The 19,761-nt window shown below is 38.9% G+C and overlaps 1 pseudogene; it reads left to right on the top strand.

The window, feature by feature from the left end:
* Window positions 1-919: 919 nt before the first annotated feature.
* Window positions 920-19,585, top strand: LOC126060303 (40S ribosomal protein S4, X isoform-like; annotated as a pseudogene).
* Window positions 19,586-19,761: the final 176 nt, after the last annotated feature.

Below are 19,761 nucleotides of genomic sequence, written 5' to 3'. Positions count from 1 at the left end.
AACATGGCTGACCTCGACTTTCCCAGCAAAAACGCAATGTGACGTTGCTTTAGAAAGACTTTATCTTACCTTCTTTAGATCCTCATGGTCTTGGGTTTGGGTGGCTGCATTTCCAACAATGTACTTTTGCTCTCTTTGGAATGATTCCCACGTATTTTAAACTCCAAAGTAAGGAGGAGTGGGGAAGGGGGAGAAAAAAGAAAGACAACCCACATCTAAATTTCACCTCACTAACAAGTTAATTAGTTTCACCCCTGGGGTGAAATGTCGTAACACCCTACAACCACCTATGACAGGAAGTGAAAATTCCATATCCAATTGGAGCTATAGGGATAATTTAAGGAGGTAAAATGCAACTATCCAATTAGGAATTTAGCCAGAACAGAAAGGTTAATCCCCTTTAGTCCTTTCAAAAGAGCCCATGGGATCTTTAACGACGAGAAGGGGTCAGGACCCGTGTTTTACAACTGAAGCCAAAAAAATTATTCAGACTTCTCTCTTACTCTTGGAAAAGCTGGGAGGCTCCAATCTACCAAATTTGAACAGAAATTTCCCCAGTATCAGATTTTTTTCTAGAATTTACAATTTTCCCATATTCTCCTCTCTATGCTAAGAATCCGGGAAATAAAAGTTGTTTGATCTTTAACAACCAGTTCAGTGTTTGGTTCACACTGATTTTGTGGCACAGGATGCTTTCCCACAGGGAAGACAGAGTGGCAGGGAGTCAGATGCTGACTCAGAGGTCTGGAATGCGGCCTTGAGGCCTGGCTGGGCTCCAGCTTTTGGCATAGACTCTGCCAGCTTGGCAGACTGGGGAATTTGCTGTGGCAATTTTTCAAAATGGGAAGAATCAGTCTAAGAAGAGATTGTTTCTACATTTTAACTACCCAAGACAAGTGACAAGGTCCTTTCTAACAAAATGTCTGGCCCAAGACTCAAAGAGGAACTGACGGCATATTTGCAAGAAACTCTTGTACAAGTAAGTAATGTACATTTTGGCCTCTCGTTCCAAAGTTCCGGCCAAAGGAAATATGAATTTCAAATCTCAGTCTAGAAGGCACGTAACGCAGACCTGCCGGATGCAACAACAAATGGTACTTCACAGGGCTTCCTATTAGACCCAAAGTTATGTCATGGAAATTTAGAAGTGAAGCAATTTTTCTTTGGATACCAGCCAATATGGAATCATTAAATAGAGCTTTTTGGATACTTAAATTTATTATGTCTGGAGGAAAAAAAAAAAAAAAGAATAAAACAACAGTTCTTAGCCAGTAAACAAGTATTGCTTTTTTACCTTATACTTTTTAAATGCTTCAGCCTTTAGTTCTTTAATATTTGCCTTTATGAATCCCAACTGGCTCAAGCATTTTGATGAAACCCATAGAGCGCCCTTGAATATTATTTAAAATTCTAAAAATTCAGATTATTTCCTCAGATCTTGATGTCTTATGGACTAATTTTTGTGTAAGACTTTAGTAGACATTTGCAAAATATTTAGGTAATGTATCAAAGCAGAAATTAGAAGGCTCAGTTTGCCTCTGTGAGTCAATAGCAATCGATACAGCCATATCAATGTGTAGCTTAGTTCACAGTACAACTATTCACGCATCAGACTGAAGTTGCTATTGAATTTTTATCAGAAAATGCATCAAACCCTGCATTCATGATAACATTTAATAATAAAAAAGAGAACATATACAAATTTTAAATTGCCTTGTTGATATTATTGTTGATTTTAGCTTTTTATTAAATTTTCCCAAGAAGACAACCAATTTTGTGTGTGCGAATTCAAACACACCTAAATAACACTTTCTCTAGGGGGGAGAAAAGATTATGTACACAGAAAAACACAAGTTGCTATTCTTTGTACAGTATTGCCTATTGCATGGTTAAATTTACATTGAAAATAAAACGATGATAAAAAATTTACTCAATGAAAGACCAAAAAAAAAAAAAAAACCCATTGCTGTCAAGTCAATTCCAGCTCATAGCTACCCTATCACCCACTGCCATCGAGTCGATTCCAACTCATAGCTAGCGACCCTAGAGGACAGAGTAAAACTGCCCCATAGAGTTTCTAAGGAGCGTGCCTGATGGATTCAAACTGCCAACCTCGTAGCTCTTAAGCACTGCGCCACCTGGGTTTCTGACTGAAAGATATGCACGCTTAAACAAGTAAGCTGAGAAGCTCAATAAAACTAAAGTTTCCTTTAGAGTACATTTATTTTCTCTTAAAATAATTAATTTTATAAAGCCTAATAATATCTGAAGAGATAAAAACTAAAATCCATGTGTATATGATATATAATTTATACAAATCCTGCTTACATGGGCAAAATAACGTTGTGACATTATTTTCAAAGCTGCTCTTATTCCATTCTAATCCCTTCAGAAAGCTGACCGTCTAAATCATCTTATGATTTCAGGACAAAGATTTGCTAGTTTTTCAGTTGTATTGGTGGAGGGGAGGAGGGGATAAATTTCTAAGAACAAAGATTTTTGAGAACTTCAGTATGTGGCTTTTCATTTTGTTTTGTTTTAAAACAACATGACAATCAAAAATCTTTTCTCAGGTTTCCCAATAATCACTCATTTTTTAAAATATATTCTTACTTTTTGTTCCTTCCCCTTTAACCATGAAGAGATGTTTCACATGTGTATACTGAAGTCTTCTTTCAGTAGAATCTTTCCTGGACTGTCCTTGTTGCTGTTCTTGTTGTCAGGTGCGTTTGAGTCAGTTCCAACTCACAGCGACCCTATGTAAACAGAACGAAACACTGCCCAGTTCTGTGCCATGCTCACAATCGTTGTTGTCCTTGGGCCCATTGTTGCAGCCATCATGCCCTTCTCCAGGGACTGATCCCTCCTGACAACATGTCCAAAGTATGTCACACACAGTCTCACGATCCTTGCATCTAAGGAGAATTCTGGTTGTACTTCTTCCAAGACATATTTATTTGTTCTTTGCCAGTCCATGGTATATTGAATATTCTTCGCCAGCACCACAATTCAAAGGCATCAATTCTTCTTTGTTCTTCCTTATTCATTGTCCAGCCTTCACATGCATATGATGCAATTGAAAATACCATGCTTGGGTTAGGCACACCTTATTCTTCAAGGTGACATCCTTGCTCTTCAACACTTTAAAGAGGTCCTCTGCAGCAGATTTGCCCAACACGTCTTTTGATTTCTTGACTGCTGCTTCTGTGGGTGTGGATTGTGGATCCAAGAAAATGAAATCCTTGACAACTTCAATCTTTTCTCCATTCATCATGATGTTGCTCATTGGTCCAGTTGTGAGGATTTTTGTTTTCTTTATGTTGAGGTGTAATCCATACTGAAGGCTGTGGTGTTTGATCTTCATCAGTAAGTGCCCAAGTCCTCTTCACTTTCAGCAAGCAAGGTTGTGTCATCTGCATAATGCAGGTTGTTAATGAGTCTTCCCGCAATCCTGAAGCCCCATTTTTCTTCATATAATCTGGCTTCTTGGATTATCTGCTCAGCATACAGATTGAATAGATATGGTGAAAGGATACAACCCTGACTCACACCTTTCCTGACTTTAAACCACACAGTATCCCCTTGTTCTGTCCGAACAACTGCCTCTTGATCTATGTACAGGTTCCTCATGAGCACAATTAAGTGTTCTGGAATTCCCATTCTTCACAATGTTATCCATAATTTGTTATGATCCACATGGTGGTGGGATGCCTTTGCATAGTCAATAAAACACAGGTAAACATCCTTCTGGTATTTTGTGCTTTCAGCCAGGATCCATCTGACATCAGCAATGATATCCCTGGTTCCACATCCTCTTCTGAAACCAGCCTGAATTTCTGGCAGTTCCCTGTCGATATAGTGCTGCAGCTTTTGAATGATCTTCGGCAAATTTTGCTTGCAATGTGATATTAATGATATTGTTCCGTAATTTCTGAATTCGGCGGGATCACCTTTCTTGGGAATCAGCATAAATATGGATCTCTTCCAGTCATTTGGCCAGGTAGCTGTCTTTGAAATTTCTTGGCATAGATGATTGAGCACTTCCAGGGCTGCATCCATTTGTTGAAACATCTCAATTGATATTCCATCAAATCCTGGAGCCTTGTTTTGGCTAATGCCTTCAGAGCAGCTTGGACTTCTTGCCTCAGTAGCGTCAGTTGCTGATCATATGCTACCTCTTGAAAGAATTGAATGTCAACCAATTCTTTTTTTGTATAATGACTCTGGGTATTCCTTCCATCTTCTTTTGATGCTTCCTGCGTTGTTTAATATATTCCCCATAGAATCCTTCACTATTGCAACTCGAGGCTTGAGTTTTTTTCTTCAGTTCTTTCAGCTTGAGAAATGCTGAATGTGTTTTTCCCTTTTGGTTTTCTATCTCCAGCTCTTTGGCATGCCATTATAATACTTTACTTTGTCTTCTTGAGCCACCATTTGAAGTATTCTGTTCAACTCTTCCACTTCATCATTTCTTCCTTTTGCTTTAGCTGCTCGATGTTTAAGAGCAAGTTTCAGAGTCTCTTCTGACATCCATTTTGGTCTTTCCTTTCTTTCCTGTCTTTACTGACCTCTTGCTTTTCTCATGTATGATGTCCTTGGATAACTCATCTAGTCTTTGTTCATTAGTGTTCAACGTGTCAAATCTATTCTTCAGATGGTCTCTAAATTCAGGTGAGATGTACTCAAGGTTGTACTTTGGCTCTCATGGACTTGTTCTGATTTTCTTCAGTTTCAACTTGAGCTTGCATATGAGCAATTGATGGTCTGTTCCACAGTCAGCCCATGGCCTTGTTCTGAGTAATGATATTGAGCTTTTCCAACGTCTCTTTCCACAGATGTAGTCAAGTTGATTCTTGTGTATTCAGTCTGGCAAGGTCCATGTGTATAAATTTATGTTGGGAAAAAAAGGTATTTGGAATGAAAAAGTCATCGTTCTTACAAAATTCAAACATGTGATCTCCAGCATTGTTTCTATCACCAAGGCCATATTTTCCAACTACTGATCCTTCTTTTTCATTTCCAACTTTTGCGTTCCAATAGCCAGTAATTATCAACGCATCCTGATTGCATGTTCGATCAATTTCAGACTGCAGAAGCTGGTAAAAATCTTCAATTTCTTCATCTTTGGCCTTAGCGGTTGGTGTGTATATTTGAATAATAGTTGTATTAACTGGTTTCTCTTCTAGGTATGTGGATATTATCCTTTCACTGACAGCATTGTACTTCAGGATAGATCTTGAAATGTTCTTTTAGACATGCAACGCCATTCCTTTTCAAGTTATCGTTCCTGGCATAGCAGACCATATGATTGTCTGCTTCAAAATGGCCAATACCGGTGCATTTCAGCTCACTAATGCCTAGAATAACGATGTTTATGTTCCATTTCATTTTTGACTCTTTCCAATTCTCCTAGATTCATACTTCATACATTCCACATTCAGATTATTAATAAATATTTGCAGCTGTTTTTTCTCATTTTTAGCTGTGCCACATCAGCAAATGAATGTCCTGAAAGCTTGACTCCAACCATGTCATTAAGTTTGACTCTACTTTGAGGAGGCAGCTCTTCCCCAGTCACCTTTTGAGTGCCTTCTGACTGGGTGGGGGGGGGGTGCTGCTCATCTTCTGGCACTATATCATTGTTCTGTTGCTATTCATAAGGTTTTGCTAGCTAATTCTTTTCAGAAGTAGACTGCTGGGTCCTTCTTCCTAGTCTACCTTAGTCTGGAAGCTCAGCTGAAACCCGTCCGCCATGGGTGACCCTGCTAGTATCTGAGTACAGGTGGCATAGCTTCCAGCATCACAGCAACACACAAGGCCCCACAGTAAGACAAACTGGCAGACACATGGAAGTTTCCTGGACTAAACTGCATTATTTCCTTTGTAGTTGTGACAGACCTGAATACAAATTTCACCTTTGTCCATTATTAGCTAGATGATCTTAAAAATTCATCTCCCAAACCTCACTTTCCTCACATTTAAAAGAAGAATTCTGTTATTTCTTAATTTGTGGATTAAATGAGACAATATATAGAATATGCCTATATTGCACTGGTGCAAAGAAAGTCCTCAATAAATGAGAACTCTTTATTTCATTATTCTCTACAAATTTACAAACTGGAGCCAGTAAAACTCTGGCTAAGACAGAGACTGGAGATGGTGTTACTTTTTATGTATTCATGCTGTTTATGTTTTCTTAGAGTTGCACCAATCATTTTACAGGAAATCTTGCTGTGAAGTGCCAGGGGTTAAGGAACCCAGGATGTGACAAAGGCATACCTTAACTTTTAGAATAACATTGTTCACCATGGGCTAGTTGAGGCCTGTAGCCATGAGGGTCAAAAGCCTTGGGCAAATGCAGAAAAGACCCTGAAAGTGTATAGCAAGGGGAACAGGGTGGAATCTAGTGGGAAATGGTGAGAGTAGCTTAGGATACAGCTACTGCATAGGACTGTTCTAGAAGAATGAGGATAGTTACTCAATCTCTAATGAGCTGTAAAATCCAGGGCAACGTAGGTAACCTCAATGAGCATCATTTACTCAGCTGTAAAATGGGGCTAGTAGTATCTACCTCACAGAGGTAGCACAGTTTGTGGCACGTAGCAAGGGTTCCATATATGGCATTATTGTGGTTTTTAAGTTTTTTTTTTTTTCATTTTATTTTTTATTGTACTTTAGATGAAGTTTTACAGAGAAACTAGTTTCTCATTAGTTAGTACACATCATTTTATGATATTGGTTAACAACCCCATGACATGTCAACACTCTCCCTTCTAGACCCTGGGTTCCTTATTACCAGCTTCCTGTTCCCTACTGCCTTCTAGTCCTTGCCCTGAGCTGGTGCGTCCCTTTAGTTTTGGTTTGTTTTATGGGACTGTCTAAGCTTTGGCTGAAGGGAGAACCTTGGGAACTACTTCATTACTGAGCTAAAAGGGTGTCTGGGAGCCATACTCTAGGGATTTCCCCAGTCGCCGTCAGGCCAGTAAGTCTAGTCTCTTTTTGTGAGTTAGAATTTTGTTCTAAGTTTCTCTCCAGCTCTGTTCGGGATCCTCTATTGTGATCCCGTCAGAGCAGCCAGTGGTGGTAGCTGGGCAGCATCTAATTGTACTGGGCTCAGTATGGTCAAGGCCATGATAGATATGGTCCATTAGTTCTTTGGACTAATCTTTCCCTTGTATCTTTAGTTTTCTTCAGTCTGCCTTACTCCCGAAGGGTGAGACCAGTGGAGTATCCTAGATGGCCTCTCCCAGGCTTTTAAAACCCCAGGTGCTACGCACAGAAATAGAATGTAGAACATTTTCTTTATAAACTATGTTAATGCCAATCAAGCTAGATGTTCCCTGAGACCATATTAAGTTTTTTTTTTTTTTTTTTATATAATCAATTTAGAAGAAAGGGATCTTATTCAGGAACGCTGTTTTTTTGTTTTGGGTAATGTAAATATTCAATTATGCTTGAAGGCTCTATGTTTTTATAGCAGAAGACCATTAATAAGTTTAATATTACTGTTAGCGTGCTTACAAGGGATCCACCACATACCTATTCATAATGTATACATTTTAACTATCCAACATTCCTCCCACATTGGTAATTGCGTTTTTCGTTTGTGGTTTTTGTGTTCTTTTGTTTTTGGTCTAAGAGTACAGTAAGTTTGTTTTTTTATGCCTGTTTTACATTTATCAGGGCCATTTTGGATTTGTTTCTGCCTTCTAAATAATGATACACAAAGTGTTAGTGTTCCATGACAGTACAGCAAACCTACTTGCTTCATTCATCTCAGCCATCAATGTCATTGAAGAGTTTGAGCCAAATGGTGTAGGTGACTCTCAATCAATTCGAATATTTTTCCAAGGTTTCAGAAGTGTGACACAGAGCCTTGTACATTCCTCAAACTAAGGGTAGTTAATAAATTTGTGAAACTCTATTGATAGCATCATTTTTCTTGTTTTACATGTAATTATGCCCATGTTATTTTATGACTTTTATGAGAAAAATAAGAAAAAAAAAATAACATGTAAGCCATTTTTTTTTTTTTAACTTCCTCCTTCATTTAAAGAATGGAAGTGCCAAATAAAGAAATACAATTATGCCTTTCAGAACTAGGGCATGCGGAAGACCTTATTCTCAACCGTTTCATATAGAGTTACAACACTCAGCTTCTTAATTAGTTTTCTCCACATTCCATATTCTTCCCCAATCCCAAATGGATCCATATCTGATTTCAGTAGTTCATCACAGGTCACATCAAGTTTCTTGCTGTGTAAAATTCTCTGTTCTTTTATGGAGAGAGGGGCTCTTGCTATAACTATATTTCTCAAATTTCTCTGGGAATATGAACTCCAGGGGAAAAAAAAATAAAAAGGTCAACTCATTTGTCTCTACATCTTGAAGACTCTATGATACCCTGAAATAAAACCTTCTGTAGTTTGAAATAAATGTTTGTTTTTTCTGGTACTGGGACTTAACGAATGCCTGAGTCCAATGACAGACCAACATCATTCAAAGTTCTTATGATGAACATGAAATAAATAGACACTGAATAGGTTAGTTCATTCATAGATCTTTGTTATAGGTGAAAGTTATGTTTCTAAGATACAGTTTCTAAAACCAAACTGTAAAGAATGATCTAGTGAATATCGGGTGATTGATCTTTGTTGATTTTCTCATGCGCTTAAGCATAAAGAAAATTTTATTTTATTAAAATTTTGTTCACTCTATAAGTCAGCTTACTCCCAAGATTTTTTGCGGCACGGCATGTATAAATCTGTACAGTGTACTTGGATGCCATGATTGAGATTGCCACACAAATCTTCCACGTAAGCATCCGTTGACCTTACTTGTAGAGGCCTTCATACATTGGCTCACAGCACAGAGATTCTCCTCCCCTGCCCTCTGTTGCTGTTGTTAGGTGCTGTCGAGTCAGCTCCAACTCGTAGTGACCCTATCTGTGACAGAAGAAAAACGTTGCTGGGTCCTGTGCCATCCTCACAATGGTAGGATGTTTGAGCCCATTATTGCAGACACTGCATCAATCCATCTCATTGAAGGTCTTCCTCTTTTTCACTGCCCTTTACTTTACCAAGCATATCTGTCTCCAGGGACTGGTCCCTCCTGATAACATGGCCAAAGTACATAAGATGAAATGTGTCTATTCTCACTTCTAAAGAGCATTCTGGTTGCCCTTCTTCCAAGACAGGTTTGTTTGTTCTTTTGGAAGTTCTTGGTATAGCCAATATTCTTCACCAATACTATAATTCAAATGCATCAGTTGTTTTTCAATCTTCCTTATTCATTGTCAGCTTTCATATGCATATGAAGTGATTGAAAACGCCATGACTTGAGTCAAGTGCACTTAGTTCTCAAAGTGACATCTTTGTTTTTTTAACACTCTAAGGAGGTGTTTTGCGGCAGATTTGCCCAATGCAATACAAAGTTTGATTTCTTTACTGCTGCTTCCATGGGTGTTGATTGTGGATCCAAGTAAAATGAAATCCTCGACAAAGTCAATATTTTCTCCATTTATCTTGATGCTGCTTATTGGTCCAGTTGTGAGGATTTTTGTCTTTATTATGTTGAGGAGGTGTAATCCGTACTAAACTTTTTAATCTTCATCAGTAAGTGTTTCAAGTCCTCTTCACTTTGGGCAAGCAAGGTTGTGTCATCTTCATATTGCAGGTTTTCTTTTTTTTTCTTTTATTAACTTTTATTAAGCTTCAAGTGAACGTTTACAAATCTAATCAGTCTGTCACATATAAGTTTACATACATCTCACTCCCTACTCCCACTTGCTCTCCCCCTATTGAGTCAGCCCTTTCAGTCTTTCCTTTCGTGAGAATTTTGCCGGCTTCCCTCTCTCTCTATCCTCCCATCCCCCCTCCAGACAAGAGTTGCCAACACAATCTCAAGTGTCCACCTGATATAATTAGCTCACTCTTCATCAACGTCTCTCTCCCACCCGCTGACCAGTCCCTTTCATGTCTGATGAGTTGTCTTCGGGGATGGTTCCTGTCCTGTGCCAACAGAAGATCTGGGGACCATGGCCACCGGGATTCCTCTAGTCTCAGTCAGACCATTAAGTTTGGTCTTTTTATGAGAATTTGGGGTCTGCATCCCACTGATCTCCTGCTCCCTCAGGGGTCCTCTGCTGTGCTCCCTGTCAGGGCAGTCATCTATTGTGGCCGGGCACTAACTAGTTCTTCTGGTCTCAGGATGATGTAGGTCTCTGGTTCATGTGGCCCTTTCTGTCTCTTGGGCTCTTAGTTGTCGTGTGGCCTTGGTGTTCTTCAATTTCCTTGGTCCAGGTGTGTTGAGACCAATTGATGCATCTTAGACGGCCGCTTGCTAGCATTTAAGACCCCAGACGCCACAATTCAAAGTGGGATGCAGAATGATTTCATAATAGAATTATTTTGCCAATTGACTTAGAAGTCCCCGCAAACCATGTTCCCCAGACCCCCGGCCTTGCTCCGCTGACCTTTGAAGCTTTCATTTTATCCTGGAAACTTCTTTGCTTTTGGTCCAGTCCAACTGAGCTGACCTTCCATGTATTGAGTGTTGTCTTTCCCTTCACCCAAAGCAGTTCTTATCTACTGATTAATCAATAAAAAACCTTCTCCCACCCTCCCTCCCTCCCCCCCACGTAACCACAAAAGTATGTGTTCTTCTCAGGTTTACTATTTCTCAAGATCTTATAATAGTGGTCTTATACAATATTTGTCCTTTTGCCTCTGACTAATTTCGCTCAGCATAATGCCTTCCAGGTTCCTCCATGTTACGAAATGTTTCACAGATTCGTCACTGTTCTTTATCGATGCGTAGTATTCCATTGTGTGAATATACCACAATTTATTTACCCATTCATCTGTTGATGGACACCTTGGTTGCTTCCAACTTTTTGCTATTGTAAACAGAGCTGCAATAAACATGGGTGTGCATATGTCTGTTTGTGTGAAGGCTCTTGTATCTCTAGGGTATATTCCGAGGAGTGGGATTTCTGGGTTGTATGGTAGTTCTATTTCTAACTGTTTAAGATAACGCCAGATAGATTTCCAAAGTGGTTGTACCATTTTACATTCCCACCAGCAGTGTATAAGAGTTCCAATCTCTCCGCAGCCTCTCCAACATTTATTATTTTGTGTTTTTTGAATTAATGCCAGCCTTGTTGGTGTGAGATGGAATCTCAACGTAGTTTTAATTTGCATTTCTCTAATGGCTAATGATCGAGAGCATTTTCTCATGTATCTGTTGGCTGCCTGAATATCTTCTTTAGTGAAATGTGTGTTCATATCCTTTGCCCACTTCTTGATTGGGTTGTTTGTCTTTTTGTGGTTGAGTTTTGACAGAATCATGTAGATTTTAGAGATCAGGCGCTGGTCTGAGATGTCATAGCTGAATATTCTTTCCCAGTCTGTAGGTGGTCTTTTTACTCTTTTGGTGAAGTCTTTAGATGAGCATAGGTGTTTGATTTTTAGGAGCTCCCAGTTATCGGGTTTCTCTTCATCATTTTTGGTAATGTTTTGTATTCTGCTTATGCCCTGTATTAGGGCTTCTAGGGTTGTCCCAATTTTTTCTTCCATGATCTTTATCGTTTTAGTCTTTATGTTCAGGTCTTTGATCCACTTGGAGTTAGTTTTTGTGCATGGTGTGAGGTATGGGTCCTGTTTCATTCTTTTGCAAATGGATATCCAGTTATGCCAGCACCATTTGTTAAAAAGGCTATCGTTTCCCCAATTAATTGACACTGGTCCTTTGTCAAATATCAGCTGCTCACACGTGGATGGATCTATATCTGGGTTCTCAATTCTGTTCCATTGGTCTATGTGCCTGTTGTTGTACCAGTACCAGGCTGTTTTGACTACTGTGGCTGTATAATAGGTTCTGAAATCAGGTAGAGTGAAGCCTCCCACTTTCTTCTTCTTTTTCAGTAATGCTTTACTTATCCGAGGCTTCTTTCCCTTCCGTATGAAGTTGGTGATTTGTTTCTCCAACACATTAAAAAATGACATCAGAAGTGCATTGTATGTATAGATGGCTTTTGGTAGAATAGACATTTTTACTATGTTAAGTCTTCCTATCCATGAGCAAGGTATGTTTTTCCACTTAATTATGTCCTTTTGAATTTCTTGTAGTAGAGCTTTGTGGTTTTCTTTGTACAGGCCTTTTACATCCTTGGTAAGATTTATTCCTAAGTATCTTATCTTCGTGGGGGCTACTGTGAATGGTATTGATTTGGTTATTTCCTCTTCGGTGTTCTTTTTGTTGATGTAGAGGAATCCAAGAGATTTTTGTATGTTTATTTTATAACCTGAGACTCTTCCAAACTCTTCCATTAGTTTCAGTAGTTTTCTGGAGGATTCCTTAGGGTTTTCTGTGTATATAATCATGTCATCTGCAAATAGTGATAACTTTACTTCCTCCTTGCCAATCTGGATACCTTTTATTTCTTTGTCTAGCCTAATTGCCCTGGCTAAGACTTCCAGCACGATGTTGAATAAGAGCGGTGATAAAGGGCATCCTTGTCTGGTTCCCGTTCTCAAGGGAAATGCTTTCAGGTTCTCTCCATTTAGAGTGATATTGGCTGTTGGCTTTGCAAAGATGCCCTTTATTATGTTGAGGAATTTTCCTTCAATTCCTGTTTTGGTGAGAGTTTGTATCATAAATGGGTGTTGGACTTTGTCAAATGCCTTTTCTGCATCAATTGATAAGATCATGTGGTTTTTGTCTTTTGTTTTATTTACGTGATGGATTACATTAATGGTTTTTCTGATATTAAAACAGCCTTGCATACCTGGTATAAATCCCACTTGATCAGGGTGAATTATTTTTTTGATGTGTTGTTGGATTCTATTGGCTAGAATTTTGTTGAGGATTTTTGCATCTATGTTCATGAGGGATATAGGTCTATGATTTTCTTTTTTTTGTAATGTCTTTACCTGGTTTTGGTATCAGGGAGATGGTGGCTTCATAGAATGAGTTGGGTAGTATTCCATCATTTTCTATGCTTTGGAATACCTTCAGTAGTAGTGGCGTTAAGTCTTCTCTGAAGGTTTGGTAGAACTCTGCAGTGAAGCCGTCCGGGCCAGGGCTTTTTCTGTTGGGAGTTTTTTGATTACCGTTTCAATCTCTTTTTTTGTTATGGGTCTATTTAGTTGTTCTACTTCTGAATGTGTTAGTTTAGGTAGGTAGTGTTTTTCCAGGAATTCATGCATTTGTTCTAGGTTTTTACTCAAATTTGTTAGAGTACAATTTTTCATAATAATCTGAAATGATTCTTTTAATTTCATTTGGCTCTGTTGTGATGTGGTCCTTCTCGTTTCTTATGAGGGTTATTTGTTTCCTTTCCTGTATTTCTTTAGTCAGTCTAGCCAATGGTTTATCAATTTTGTTAATTTTTTCAAAGAACCAGCTTTTGGCTTTGTTAATTTTTTCAATTGTTTTTCTGTTCTCTAATTCATTTAGTTCAGCTCTAATTTTTATTATTTGTTTTCTTCTGGTGCCTGATGGATTCTTTTGTTGCTCACTTTCTATTTGTTCAAGTTGTCGGGACAGTTCTCTGATTTTGGCTCTTTCTTCTTTTTGTATGTGTGCATTTATCGATATAAATTGGCCTCCGAGCACTGCTTTTGCTGTGTCCCAGAGGTTTTGATAGGAAGTATTTTCATTCTCGTTGCTTTCTATGAATTTCCTTATTCCCTCCTTGATGTCTTCTATAACCCAGTCTTTTTTCAGGAGGGTATTGTTCATTTTCCAAGTATTTGATTTCTTTTCCCTAGTTTTTCTGTTATTGATTTCTAGTTTTATTGCCTTGTGGTCTGAGAAGATGCTTTGTAATATTTCGATGTTTTGGACTCTGCAAAGGTTTGTTTTATGACCTAATATGTGGTCTATTCTAGAGAATGTTCCATGTGCGCTAGAAAAAAAAGTATACTTTGCAGCATTTGGGTGGAGAGTTCTGTATAAGTCAATGAGGTCAAGTTGGTTGATTGTTGCAAGTAGATCTTCCGTGTCTCTATTGAGCTTCTTACTGGATGTCCTGTCCTTCTCCGAAAGTGGTGTGTTGAAGTCTCCTGCTATAATTGTGGAGGTGTCTATCTCACTTTTCAATTCTGTTAAAATTTGATTTATGTATCTTGCAGCCCTGTCATTGGGTGCATAAATGTTTAATATGGTTATGTCTTCCTGATCAATTGTCCCTTTTATCATTATATAGTGTCCTTCTTTATCCTTTGTGGTGGATTTAAGTCTAAAGTCTATTTTGTCAGAAATTAATATTGCTACTCCTCTTCTTTTTTGCTTATTGTTTGCTTGATATATTTTTTCCATCCTTTGAGTTTTAGTTTGTTTGTGTCTCTAAGTCTAAGGTGTGTCTCTTGTAGGCAGCATATAGATGGATCGTGTTTCTTTATCCAGTCTGTGACTCTCTGTCTCTTTATTGGTGCATTTAGTCCATTTACATTCAGGGTAATTATAGATAAATAAGTTTTTAGTGCTGTCATTTTGATGCCTTTTTATGTGTGTTGTTGACAATTTCATTTTTACACATACTTTTTTGTGCTGAGACGTTTTTCTTAGTAAATTGTGAGATCCTCATTTTCATAGTGTTTGACTTTATGTTAGTTGAGTCGTTATGTTTTTCTTGGCTTTTATCTTGAGTTATAGAGTTGTTATACCTTTTTGTGGTTACCTTATTATTTACCCCTATTTTTCTAAGTAAAAACCTAACTTGTATTGTTCTATATCGCCTTGTATCCCTCTCCATATGGCAGTTCATTGCCTCCTGTATTTAGTCCCTCTTTTTGATTATTGTGATCTTTTACCTATTGGCTTCCATGATTCCCTGTTATGTGTATTTTTTTTTTTAATTAATCTTATTTTGTTTGTTTTTGTGATTTCCCTATTTGAGTTGACATCAGGACGTTCTGTTTTGTGTCCTTGTGTTGTGCTGATATCTGATATTATTGGTTCTCTGACCAAACAATATCCTTTAGTATTTCTTGTAGCTTTGATTTGATTTTTGCAAATTCTCTAAACTTGTGTTTATCTGTAAATATCTTAATTTCGCCTTCATATTTCATAGAGAGTTTTGCTGGATATATGATCCTTGGCTGGCAGTTTTTCTCCTTCAGTGTTCTGTATATGTCGTCCCATTCCCTTCTTGCCTGCATGGTTTCTGCTGAGTAGTCTGAACTTATTCTTATTGATTCTCCCTTGAGGGAAACCTTTCTTTTCTCCCTGGCTGCTTTTAAAATTTTCTGTTTATCTTTGGTTTTGATGATAATATGTCTTGGTGTTTTTCTTTTTGGATCAATCTTAAATGGGGTTTGATGAGCATCTTGGATAGATATCCTTTCATCTTTCATGATGTCAGGGAAGTTTTCTGTCAGGAGTCCTTCAACTAATTTCTCTGTGTTTTCTGTCCTCCCTCCCTGTTCTGGGACTCCAATCACCCGCAGGTTATCCTTCTTGATAGAGTCCCACATGATTCTTAGGGTTTCTTCATTTTTTTTAATTCTTTTATCTGATTTTTTTTCAGCTATGTTGGTGTTGATTCCCTGGTCCTCCAGATGTCCCAGTCTGCATTCTAATTGCTCGAGTCTGCTCCTCTGACTTCCTAGTGCGTTGTCTAATTCTGTTATTTTATTGTTAATCTTTTGGATTTCTACATGCTGTCTTTCTATGGATTCTTGCAACTTATTAATTTTTCCACTATGTTCTTGAATAATCTTTTTGAGTTCTTCAACAGTTTTATCAGTGTGTTCCTTGGCTTTTTCTGCAGTTTGCCTTATTTCATTTGTGATGTCTTAAAGCATTCTGTAAATTAGTTTTTTATATTCTGTATCTGATAATCCCAGGATTGTATCTTCATTTGGGAAAGATTTTGATTCTTTTGTTTGGAGGGTTGGACAAGCTGTCATGGTCTGCTTCTTTAAGTGGTTTGATATGGATTGCTGTCTCCGAGCCATTACTGGGAAACTAGTTTTTCCAGAAAATCCGCTAAAAAAAATGCAGTCAGATCCCTATCAGAGTTCTCCCTCTGGCTTAGGCTATTCGGATGTTAATGAAGCCGCCTGGGGAGGGTGGGGGAGGGAACAGAGAGATAGGAGAGTAGCACCTCAGAATATAGCCAGAGTTGCTTGTCTTGCTTGGAATGACTATTATATCTGAGATTCCCGTGGAGCGTGTCTCCTATGTATGCTGGCTGTGTGGAGATTGCCCCCGGGGGGTCTGGCCCGTTGGAGTCACGGTCAGATCCTCCGCTTCCAGCCCCATGCCCAGGGTCAAGGCTTCCCTGCTGGGACGGTGCACTCTCGACTCCAAAATCAGTCGCTGCCTCCCGGGGACTTCTCATTCTGCCAGCCACGTCGCTGTGCTGCTTCCTCGAACAGGCTGGGCCCCCTCCCGGGGTTAGTTCATGTGAGTGGAGCAGCTCCCCGTGCTTGTGCCGTGACCGAGTGTCCCGGCTGGGATGCTGCTCTCCCCGCTCCAATACCAGTCACTGCCTCCCGGGGACTTCTCCTACCGGCTGTGTCCCACGCCGCCCGAGCGAACCGGCTGGGCCCCCTCCCGGGGTTAGTTCAGGGGGGTGGAGGAGCTCTCTGTGTTTATGCCGTACCTGCATCCAGTCCAAATCCCGGCGGGACGGTTCCCCGGCTGGGACGCTGCTCTCCCCGCTCCAAGACCAGTCACTGCCTCCCGGGGACTTCTCCCACCTGCTGCGTCGCCATGCCGCCGGCGCGAACTGGCTGGGCCCCCTCCCAGTGTTAGTTTAGGGGGGTGGAGCAGCTTCTGTGCTTGTGCCATACCTGACTGGTACGCTGGCTCCAGGCTCTGAAAACAATCGCTGCTTCCCCGTATTAGTTCGTTGTCCGTCTCTAAATCTGTGTTTGTTGTTCAGGGTTCGTAGATTGTTATGTATGTGATCGATTCACTTGTTTTTCCGTGTCTTTGTTGCAAGAGGGATCCGAGGTAGCGTCTGCCTAGTCCACCATCTTGGCCCCGCCTCCTTATATTTTAATGACTTCTCATCTGGAGTTCTTTGAAGATGTGTTTAATATTTCTTATTAAGTTATAGGTCTATTATTTGTTTTACTTCTGGAAATTTTTGCTTTATACATTTTGAGACTGTTATAAGTAAGCACATGAAGATTTTGAATTCTTATATTTTTCTAGTAAATGGAAATTTTATTATGATGAAATGTCCCTCTATATCTCTAATAATGCATTTTACATTTTAACACACTTTAACTCATAAATACAGATATTCTAGTTTTCATTCAGCAATTGTATAATGGAGCTTTACTATCATCCATTTCAACCTTTTCTGAATCCTTATGTTTAAGTTATTCTTTTGCGAAGAGCTTATAAGTTGATTCTCTTTATTTTCTTTTTGTAAACTAATCTTTTCATCCTTGTTGTTTTCAAATTGTAATTTTTAGTCATTTTACCTAATACAATTATTGTTATAAAACCCAAACCAAATCCATTGCCATCAAGTTGATTTGGAGGACTCATAGAAACCTACAGGACAGAGTAGAACTGCCCTGTAGGATTTCCAAGGCTTTAAATCTTTACAAGAGCAAACTGCTACGTCTTTCTCCTGGAGCAGCCCAGGTTTGAACCTCTGGCCTTTGATTAACAGCTGAGTGCTTACCCATTGTGCCACCAGGGCTCCTATATTTGGGCTTAAATCATCAAGTTTCTATTTGATTTCTCTTTCCTTATATGCCCATGTTTCTTTTCATTTTGTTGAAATTTTTATGAATTGCTGAAATATTTTTATACTATTTCCTGTTCTTTTTAGTAGTTTGTTAGTACTATTATTTACAACCTTTAAAAAAAAATTTTTTTTTTTATTGGCACGGTGATTAAGATCTATGGTTGCTCACCAAAAGGTTGGCAGTTTGAATCCACCAGCTGCTTCTTGGAAAACCTATGGGATATTTCTACTCTGTCTTATAGGGTGGCTATGAGTTGCAATCCAATTGACGGCAGCAGGTTTTTTTTTTTCCCATATCCTATTCTTTTAACAGTTAATTTTCCTAGAGATTGATTGCAAAATACATTATCACTTATTATTAAAATCTATTATTATGTATTAGTATTTAACCACTTTTTGGGCAAAGCAAGCATCTTAATATGTATTAATTTTAAATAACCACTTTGTGATATATGTACTATGTTGCTATGTATTATATTATTATTGATGGTTTTATTGTCTACCCACCCAAAACTCACTGCCATGGAGTCAATTACGACTTATAGCTACCCTACAGGACAGAGTAGAACTGCTCCATAGGGTTTCCAAGGCTGTAAATCTTTACCAAAGCAGACTGCCACATGTTCGAACTGCCAACCTTTTGGCTAGCAGCTGAGCCCTTTAACCAGGGCTCCTTTATTGTCTACAGTGGCTAGTTTTCATTGAGATTAACACACATGTCTTTATCCCTTCTCCCTCTCTAAGCTTTCATCTTATATCATCTTCCTTCTTCCTAAAGATATTTTTATGAGGGTTTGCTGGTGAAAAATCATTTCAGTTTTTGTTTATATAAAATATCTTTGTTTTCATTTTAAAATAATATTTTTGCTAAGTTGGAATTTATTTTCTTTCATTTTGATAAAGGTATCATTCCATCGAGAAGATAGCTGATATTGTTGCTGTTCCTTTTACTCTCTCTCTTTTTTTTGTTCCTCCCTCTGTTATTACTGTTTTTTCTTTGTTTTTCAGCAATTTTGGGTGTTTTTTTTTTTTTTCTAGCTGTTGAACTATTTAATGTTTTAATGTTACTTTAGAATAAATGATACCGCTCTCTCCCTGCCCAGTGCAGCCGTGGTCGTGGTCCCAAGAAGCATGTGAAGTGTGGAGCAGCTGCAGAGCACTAGATACTGGACAAACGGACTGGTGTGCCCGCTCCTCGTCCATCCACCAGTGCCCACGAGCTGAGAGAAAGTCTCCTGCTCAGCATTTGCTTAGTGAATAGATGTAAGTATGCCCTGAAAGGAATGAAGTAAAGAATGTCTGTGTGAAGTGTTTCATTGATGACAAAGTCCAAACTGATATAACCTATGCTGCTGGTTTTATGGATGCCATCAGCATCTACAAAACCAGAGAGAATTTCCATCTGATCTATGGCACTATAGGTCGATTTGCTGTTCATTGTATCCCACCTGAGGAAGCGAAGTACAAGTTGTGCAAAGAAGGAACTTTGTGGGCACAAAATGAATCCCTCATCTGGTGACCCGTGATGCTCCTACCAAACGTCTACCCTAAACCCTTCATCAAGGTGAGTGATACCATTCAGATTGATTTAGAGACTGGGAAGATTACTGATTTCATCGAGTTCAATACTGGTATGGGGACTGAAGGTGTGAACCTGAGATCACTAACAGAGAGAGACATCCTGGCTCAAAGGATGTGGTTCATGTGAAATATCCCAATGGCAACAGCTTTGCCATCTGGCTTTCCAACATTTTCATTATGGGCAAAGGCAACAAAACATGGGTTTCTCTTCCTTAAGGAAAATGTATCCGTCTCACCATGGTTGAAGAAAGAGACAATAGGCTGGCTGCCAAGCAAAGCAGTGGGTGAAATGATCCCTAGGTGATGGGGATGAAGAGGTCTTTGTGCAATGAAAGATAATACAGCATGAAAACAAAATCAAAGTATCATTTCTCATGGTTCCAAGTGCTGACTCATAACCGAGTCTATATTGAAAACACAGACCTTTATACCCTTCTTCCCACTTCTTTTTTCTTTCTTTTTTT

The sequence above is a fragment of the Elephas maximus genome, chromosome 17 (assembly GCF_024166365.1).
Source record: "Elephas maximus indicus isolate mEleMax1 chromosome 17, mEleMax1 primary haplotype, whole genome shotgun sequence".
NCBI classification, from domain to species: domain Eukaryota; kingdom Metazoa; phylum Chordata; class Mammalia; order Proboscidea; family Elephantidae; genus Elephas; species Elephas maximus.
The sequence above is the reverse complement of the archived record's forward strand: the minus strand, read 5'-3'. Positions and strand labels throughout refer to the sequence as shown.